The sequence below is a fragment of the Doryrhamphus excisus genome, linkage group LG1, assembly GCF_037039965.1.
Source record: "Doryrhamphus excisus strain RoL-2023G ecotype Guam linkage group LG1, RoL_Dexc_Guam_v1.1, whole genome shotgun sequence".
NCBI lineage: Eukaryota > Metazoa > Chordata > Actinopteri > Syngnathiformes > Syngnathidae > Doryrhamphus > Doryrhamphus excisus.
In genome coordinates this window covers 16463159-16472406 of record NC_136357.1, presented here as the reverse complement: position 1 = coordinate 16472406, position 9248 = coordinate 16463159, and the positions used below count along the sequence as shown (strand labels likewise).

The 9248-nt window shown below is 39.7% G+C and overlaps 1 long non-coding RNA gene across 1 annotated transcript; it reads right to left on the bottom strand.

The window, feature by feature from the left end:
* Positions 1-6576: 6576 nt before the first annotated feature.
* Positions 6577-8716, bottom strand: LOC131131696 (uncharacterized). Its single transcript, XR_013629222.1, has 3 exons — positions 8557-8716; positions 7079-7171; positions 6577-6846 (listed from the first exon to the last, which is right to left on the bottom strand). It is a non-coding gene; the product is annotated as an uncharacterized LOC131131696 (long non-coding RNA).
* Positions 8717-9248: the final 532 nt, after the last annotated feature.

The following is a 9248-nucleotide window of genomic DNA, read 5'->3' as shown; positions in this document are numbered from 1 at the left end:
TTTGCCTCGCACTAATTTAAATAAAAGAAAACTGATACAATAAAAAGTGTGTTTTGTTTTGTATTATACATATATGCCAACACATTTATAGACTTTGTGTGTGGAGATATTTAAATATGTTTTAAGTTTGACCACCAGGTGGCGGCATTGTCCATTCCCAGCTATATGTGAGGCGAAAACAACAATCTTGCTTCCTCTCTTTGACGTCATCAGCGCTCAGCTGTGATTATGCAAGGTTTGTATGTCTCTGCTGGAAACCTTTCAAGACGAAAAGAATCCACAGTCTTTGTTTTGGTTTTTTTTTGCATACGTGCACAAAGCGAGTTCATTTTGTCATCAAAACTGTAAACTGTAAACATGTAAGGTGATGATGAAATAAACTAGAGAGATGATGAGAAACACATGAGGCTGCTTTGTTAAATATCCCAAAACACCATTACACATGTAGGCTATGCTTTTATAAGCCTGTGAAAGAATGTTAACAATATTTTTTAGAGCTATTTATTATACTTCAGCTACCAAAAAGCGTTTTGTTTTGTTTTTTTGCATGTCTGAGCAGACATGATATTCCCACCAGATGCCTCAATCATGGTGCCGGAAAGAAGCAAGAATATTATTTCTTTTCTGTCTTTGGCTAAAGTTGTCTTGCGTAAGTTTAGAGCAAAATGACTCCTCCAGTCTTTAAGAAAAAAAATAGGAAAACAACTGAGGACTGGGAAGAGGAGGAGCCATTCTTGGGATGCCAGGAGGATAAACACTTGTGTCCTTAAAAGTGGGCAAATTAAAGGAAGAGGGGAAGTTGTTGGGGTTTTTTTGTTTGTTTGTTTTTTAACAATTTTCTTGGAAACAGGAGCCTGATCTGATAAATAATAATAAAAAAAACACAAACCTTCGAGCCGACATCAGCTTGTTGAGCTTCAATATGAAAAAGTAAGCCTCTTGAAGGCTGTTTCCTGTTTCCCTGCATTCACCTTATCTGGGCGGCCAATCAGAGAACATCATCATCATCGTTGGCATGGTAGTGCAAGTTTATGCAACACAATACACACATAGAGCATGTTTAGTGGATAGAATAAAGTAAATAAAATCCACCTTACTACTATCCATCCACTTTCTATGCCGCTTATTCTCACTGGAGTCACAGGAATGCTGGAGACTACTATACTGTATATAACTATGCTAATATACAGTTAGGTCCATAAATATTTGGACGGACACAAAGTTTTTGTAATTTAGGTACTGTACACTACCACAATGTATTTGAAACAACACAATTCACATATAGTTCAAGTGCAGACTTTCAGCTTTAATTTAGTGGGTTGAAAAAAAAAGATTGCATAAAAATGCCAGGAATTAAAGTAGTTTTTAAACACAATTCTTTCATTTCAGGGGCTCAAAAGTAATTGGGCAAATTAAGTAACTGAAAACTAAATGTTCATTTATAATACTTGGTTGAAAACCCTTTGCTGGCAATGACTTCTTGAAGTCTTGAACTCATCACCAGACGCTGGGTTTCCTCCATTCCAATGCTCTGCCAGGCCCTTACTGCAGCAGCTTTCATTTGCTGGGCCTTTCTATTCTAAGTTTAGTCTTTAATGAGTGAAATGCATGCTTAATTGGGTCATTCAAGAATATTCCACTTCTTTGCTTTAATAAACTCCTGGGTTGCTTTTGCTGTATGTTTTGGGTCATTGTCCATCTGTATTATGAACCCCACCCAATCCATATGGCTGAATTTGACTGGATCTGAGCAGGTAGAATGTCTCTGAACACCGCAGAATTCATCCGGCTGCTTCTGTCCTGTGTCACATTATCGATAAACACTAGCGACCCAATGCAACTGGCAGCCATGCAGACCCAAGCCATCACACTACCTCCCCTGTGTTTTACCCAGGATGTAGTGTGCTTGGATCATGAGCTGTTCCAAGCTTTCGCCATACTTTTTTTATTGCCATCATTCTGGTAGAGGTTGATCTTGGTTTCATCTGTCCAAAGAATTTTTATTCTGGCTTTTTTAGTCCAATCTACCCTTTCTATTCTTCAGACTTATGAGTGGTCTGTACCTTGCAGTGAACCTTCTATATTTACTGTAGATATTTACTGACTTGGGTATTGATGCGCCTACCTCCTGGAGAGTGGCGTTCACGTCACTGGCTGTTGTGAAGGGGTTTCTCTTCACCATGGAAATGATTCTGCCATCATCTACCACCATTGTCTCCCGTGGACGTCCAGGTTTTTTTGCGTTGCTGAGTTGACCAATGCCTGCTTTCTTTCTCAGGATGTACCATGGATTGTAACTATAGATTTTGCCACTCCAAATATTGTAGCCATTTCTCTGATGGGTTTTTCTGTTCTCACAGCCTAAAGATGGTTGGTTCTCCTGCATGGAGAGTTCTTTTGACCGCATCTGGTCTTCACTGCAAAATCTTCCGAATGCAAACACCACACCTCAGACCAATTCCAGGCCTTATATCTGCTTAATTTATATTGATATCATGAATGAATTTCCCAAACCTGCCCATGAAATAGCCTTTTGGTTAATTTCCAATAACCTTTGGTCCCTTTAAAAAGATGAAACTCCTAAACCCTTCATCCAATTTGAATGTGGATACCCTCAAATGAAAGCTGAGTCTACACTTGTCCATGTCCATTATACTATATCACTCTTTGGAGTATGTTTCAGTAAAAGGGTAACAAAAAAAAACTGTGTCCAAATACATATGGACCTAACTGTATCTTAGCATGTCGCCTAATTTTTCCTGTTTAGACACACCTGCATTCGACATTAAGGCTAAAAAAAAAAGGAAGCGTATTGTAACACTGCATCATATCATGCATCATCATTACTAATACTGTGTTGTTAAAACATACATGACTCATTAAAGAGAAACATTAAACAAAAAGTCACACCTTCCAGAAGTTCTCTCACATGCAGCTGTCTGTCAGACAGTGGTGGGACAGGGGTGGGGGCCGGGGGAGGGGGGGGGGCTACGGGGCCATATGTCGAGGTCAGGAGGTCGGCGTGACAACACGCACACTCTGTGCACAATAAAGAAAGGCCTTTTCATAAGGAACACGCATACCCAGACAGCTGGAGCTGAGATTGGATCACTGCTGCCACTGTAAAAACTACAAATTCACACCATCATTCACGTACAAAAATAATATTCATTGTATTCAAATAATACATTATAATGCTCTTAGATTCATTTACGTATATGGATATGTAAATAAGGAGTCAGATCATCTTTGCAGAATTGTTGTCATTCAGCCACATTGGAGTGTTTTCCAGCATGAATCGCCTTTTTACGCCTTTTGATTCAGGTCAGGACTTTGACTAGGCCACTCCTAAGTCTTCATTTTGGTTTTCTTCAGCCATTCAGAAGTGGACTTGCTGGTGTGTTTTGGATCATTGTCCTGCTGCAGAACTCGAGTTGGTTTTAGTTTGAGGTCACCAACAATCTTTGAATTGCATGGTTTTTATGACCTCTTTTTATGACCTCTTGGATTAGTCATTGCTGCGCTCTTGGGGTAATTTTGGGAAGGTTCACCACTGTTCTATGTTTTCAACATTTGTGGATGATGGCTCTCGCCGTGGTTTGCTGGAGTCCCAAACATTGAAATGGCTTTATAACCTTTTCTAGACTGATGACAGACTCAAGTTACGGAAGAAAGGGGGAAGGGGGAAAACACTTTTTCACACCACTGTATCTACATTTATAAAATATCAAAGTGGCCCTTGCATCCTTTAAGTTTTCACTATGTGGCCCTCTGGACACCTCCAGTGGAAATAGTAGGCCATAGACACATGTTTTATATTGTTATATTTCCATATGGAAATACGGGGTAATAACTATAAAAGCCGGGCTTAGCGCTCGGTCGAGTGGTTAGCGCGCAGACCTCACAGCTAGGAGACTAGGGTTCAATTCCATCCTCGGCCATCTCTGTGTGGAGTTTGCATGTTCTCCCCGTGCATGTGTGGGTTTTCTCCGGGTACTCCGGTTTCCTCCCACATTCCAAAAACATGCTAGGTTAATTGGCCACTCCAAATTGTCCATAGGTATGAATGTGAGTGTGAATGGTTGTTTGTCTATATGTGCCCTGTGATTGGCTGGCCACCAGTCCAGGGTGTACCCCGCCTCTCGTCCGAAGACAGCTGGGATAGGCTCCAGCACCCCCCGCGACCCTCGTGAGGAAAAAGCGGTAGAAAATGAATGAATGAATGAACTATAAAAGCAATCTTCACTCGCTAAATGTACTGCAAAAAAGGTCAGTAAGGATAATTCATAATGCCGCCTACAGAGAACATACTAACTCCTTATTTCTAAAATCACAAATACTTCAACTTGCTGATATAGTTCATCTTCAAACAGCTAAAATAATGCATAAGGCTAAAAATAACCAATTAGCTAAAAATGTCATCCAATACTTCTCTACAAGAGAGGAGAAATATGATCTAAGGGAAGAAGTACATTTGAAACACTTCTATGCTAGGAATACGTTACGCTAGCCATAGCATTTCAGTATGTGGAATCAAACTATGGAATGGATTGAGTAAGGAAATCAAACAATGCACAACGATGAGCCAATTCAAGAAACAATACAAGCAGTTGATGTTTGCTAAATACAAGGATGAAGAGTCTTGAACCAGTCATGATGTGCTATATATATCACTATATTGACACTTACTATGGTACCCATTATGGCATTGGATGCTCATATCACCTTGTACTTCAGTACGAGGTACATTATTTAAAAAAAAAAAAACAACTTATACTGTATTATGGAAAGCAGGAAGTGAACAAATGTAACAGTTACTGATTGTAAAAGTACCAGATGGAGGGGTAGGATTTAATAAGCTTTGCTTCTTCCTACTCCTTTTGGACATGTGGAACTGGGAACTGATTATGGGATGCATTCAATTGTAATCTGATGCATGTTCAAATGAAATAAAACCATTACCATGTTTGAGCTCTGTTTATGTCGACTAATGTGGTCGCTTAGGTCTGATGTCGTTTGGTAATGTCTGGCTTCAGCTGTTAAAGTGTCACAATGGCACACGTTCAGGATGCAGGCATCTGCTGGTGTTGCTGAGAAACGTCCGGCAGTGGCCACCACCCGTGTCGTCAAGACTACAGCAGTCCTGGCGAACATAAACGTAACCTGAGGGCTTTGGCTGTTCCACTCCAGCACCCCAAAATCCTCATTATGTATCATAAAGTTGCCTTTTAATGATTTCTCCTGGCATTCCATTCACAGCAAGCTACTTAAAAAGAAACATCATCACATGCCAACTTAACCACATATGGAATGACTTATAAAACTAAATTTACTCTCATTTAAACGCTGTTAGCTTGACCTGTTGTACAAGTTCTTGCATTTTCCAGTTAAGAAATAAAACCTCATATCCTTTTCACACTGCATCCAAAAGCCAGAGAGCCGCCGCTGACATCTGGTGTTTGTCCGCAATAGCAAAGAGCATAATTACATGTCATCATTTTCTGTGGCCGCTTATGTAAACATGACACTTTGGTCCACCAGCTTGCTACCTTGAGATGTCCTAAATTCCAATAATAGGTGGTACCGCTGAAGTCAGGGGTCCCAAACACGCAGCCCGCAGGCCAAATGTGGCCCGCAGGACACTAGTTTGAGGCCCCCGCCTAAATTCCAATAATACTAACGTTGCTACCTTGTTGCGAGCTGCTTTCGTTAGATTAGATTAGATTAGATTAGATTAGATTCAATTTTATTGTTATTGCTCATGTCACTGGTACAGGGCAACAAAATGCAGTTAGCATCCAACCAGAAGTGCAATTTTATAAGTACCTTAGTAGTAAGTAAATGTAGAAAAAAAATGGACAGATCTATGTAAGAAACTATAACAGGCTATGACTATAATACAGTGAGGATATGTACAGAGATATAAATGACTATAATATGGCTATTGTAGATTATACAGATTATAAACAGTATGGATGTGACAATATATAATAACAGTAATATGTACAGTATTGCAGTGAAGTGACTAGAGTACGGTTATTCCAGATTATATAAATTATAAACAGTATGATCTATGAATGCAACAAGATATTACAGTAATATGTACAATAGTGCAATATGTACAATAATGCAATGAAGTAGTGCAATTAAGTGATTGGGGGGGGCATAGATCAGCGGGGGGGATGTAAGTAGTGGAAGGGGTGGGCAGTGGGGGGCAAAGTTCAACAAGGAGACAGCTGTTGGGAAAAAGCTGTTCCTGAACCTGGCGGTTCTTGTCCGTAAACTCCTATAGCGCCTCCCTGAGGGTAGGAGGGCAAATAGTCTGTGCGCTGGGTGGTAGCAAGTCCTTAGCAATTTGTGATGCCCTCCTGAGACAACGCTTCCTGTAGATGTCCCCGATGGCAGGAAGTGGGGCTCCGGCAATGCGTTGGGCAGATTTCACTACTCAAAAGAGTACGCGCAACTTTAGTAAGCTGGTGGTGTAAATTGCATCCAAACTTTTTACACAAACATGTCACTTTCTGCATGAAATAACTAAGTCTAAGATCTCTGTGGGAATGCATTTCTTTGTTGCTCTTTCTGCCTTTGTGATGGAAATGCATACTTATGTGAGGGTGAAACCCTGCAGTGGTTCAGGACTTGATAGAGACAATGGAGCAGGTCCAAGAACAACAACAACAAGATGAGTGGAAAACTTAGCTTCCTAACCTCTGATGCACCTCGTCTCTGCTTTAGTCTTCATTGCTTCCACCTTCCAAGAGTGTGACATCAGCAGGGCGGACTCCCGTCATGTCTTACTGGGGGTCATGACCTTGTGTGTGCAGTGCAGCTGCAGCTTTGGTACATCTTTATTGTGCAAACAGAGAAGGCGGTTGCATCAGTTTGAAAAAGACAAATGAACAAATAATTGTTGTTTGTGTGGTATTTTACTGTCTTGATGTTGGAAATGAATTTACTGAATACAGGAAGTGTCTAAGGTGGTCCTGGATGTATTGAAGCAGGGTGTATAAAGTCAAAGTACATAGAGTCGCTATGTTAAATTGGATGCCAAGCGGGAAATTATTTTAAGAGGAGAGACCGTGTGGAAATTCACTCAAGAGCTGTCAGGCCTCCACTGCTTTTCATCATCGATGTTTGCGTACGGGCCACTGCAGTTTCGCAATATGAAGTTCTACCAGCAAAGAAGAATAGGAAAAACATCAGCTACTCCAAAATGTGACATCAAACACAACCTTTAACTAATCACCATGGATTGCAACCTAGAGGACTGTGCGTCAATTCGGTTGATGGTTGTCACTATATGCAATGACAGTTTTTCCACAGGACTGCAGTCTATATGCGGCTGTTGTGAGCTGCACATGAAGTGGGGGTGGGGTGACTCTGGGGTACTTGATGAAGATGTTGGAGTTAGCAGCCATGACAGTTCATTTAGTTTCCTTTCATGCCATAGTTCCTGGTTCACGCCCTTATTTTGTATTCACGTCCTGTGTTGCTCTGTTCTGTTCTGTTTTGATATGATAATTTCGAAAGCAAGCCAGGCCAGAATGTATCGTCCGTGGTGGTGTGTGTTGTTTGTAGAGCTATTGCATAATATTGCACAATATTACGAATAAAACACAAAATAATATTATGTGTCAAAAGATAATATTTTTTTCTCAATCTGAGAAAATCCGAGGTTAGCACTTCTGTTTGCCGGTCGAGTGATACCCATTTATTGTGATATTAGCAAAGGATAAAATAACAGCTGGTACCACTAAAATCAGGGGTCTCAAACATGCGGGACACTAGTTTGAGGCCCCCGCCTTGATATAAAAGTTTAATGTTAGTGCGGCCTGCGCAAGTTTGATATGGATGCTGTATGGTATCATGTACCCAGAAAAAATTATTACGTTTGATTAATGTTCATGTTAAAGGTTAAATAACTGTTAATAGTTATCCTCCCTATCCGTGTGGAAGTGGTAAGTTTTTGGATATTTAAGTTTAAAGGAAATAACTTGAAGGCTACCGTTTAGGTCGCTAGCTCTCTAGTTTGCGAGTTAGCATGTGTCTCAAGACCCTGCAGTTGCGCAATATGTTGTCAATAAAAAGAGTATAAATGTGACTATAGTCGAGTTTTGTCATGTCTACAGGGCTCTAATAATGCTTTGGTCATTTTAATCTGAAAAAAATAATTAGTCTACCCACCAACTATATGTGGTTTCTTAAGTTTTTATTATTTGCCATTTTATTATTATTATTATTATATTTATTAATTACTGATTGATTGATTTTCTTTATTCTTGATTTGTTTATTTATTTTTCATCTTATTTTGTGCAGAAAAATAAAAATGAAGATATTTGAGAACAGTGGAATGTTTTATCAGCGCTTTTATTGTAGAAAATAGGAACCAAAGCACTGAAAAAGTTTGTATTGCTACGGAGCTGAGGCAACCATACTTTCATACTTTTAATGACTTAAACATTGCACAACTACAACAAATTAACTTAATAAGGTATGACTCAAACCGTCAGAATGTGACGTAGCTTCCTAGTAAACAGGTGAGGCAGTCGACTTACCTGAGTTGTGTTCACTTAATGTCAGACGTCTTCTTTTGGCCGTGTCCGGAAGAGAAAATTAAGAAATTAGTTTTATACACTAGTCTCACGTAGCAAACATTTTTCCTGTTTACATTTTTGATAACCAATCAGAGAAATGAGCGTAGTCACGTGGTTGTGTGTTTTTTGTGATGCATTTCAGTTCTGTGGGATTTTTAAAACTGTGCCCAAAATAAACCACACGAGACCTTAACAACAGTAAAGTCTGTCAACATGACTTCTGTTATGTGTTTGACCTCAGCAGTTTTGGATTTGAAATCACATTTGTTTTGGCTAGGTCCTCTTGAACTGATGAAAATGCCAGTGACAGAACTATGAAGAGAGATATCACCATGTCCTCATAACGCGTTTGAGGTCTTTCATGGTAATTCCAACTCATCTCAGTTCAGTTTATGATATTTTTATTTCAATTTATCATGTTTTTATATGGTTTGACTTTGAGTTATTCCAGTTTTGTTTGGCTTGTTGTCTTTGCAATCCATCTGATGCACCGCAAACAGCTCGGAATGTGTTTTCGCCGAAAAGCAACATGGCCAAAAAGTGTCTTTGTGTTTGTCTGCTTAGACTCTGAGTGACCCCAACGCATAGCAGGAGAATCTTTTCACTCTCTGCCAAGAAAGACTCGACTTGTCTTTATTGTTTCAACTTGAAGG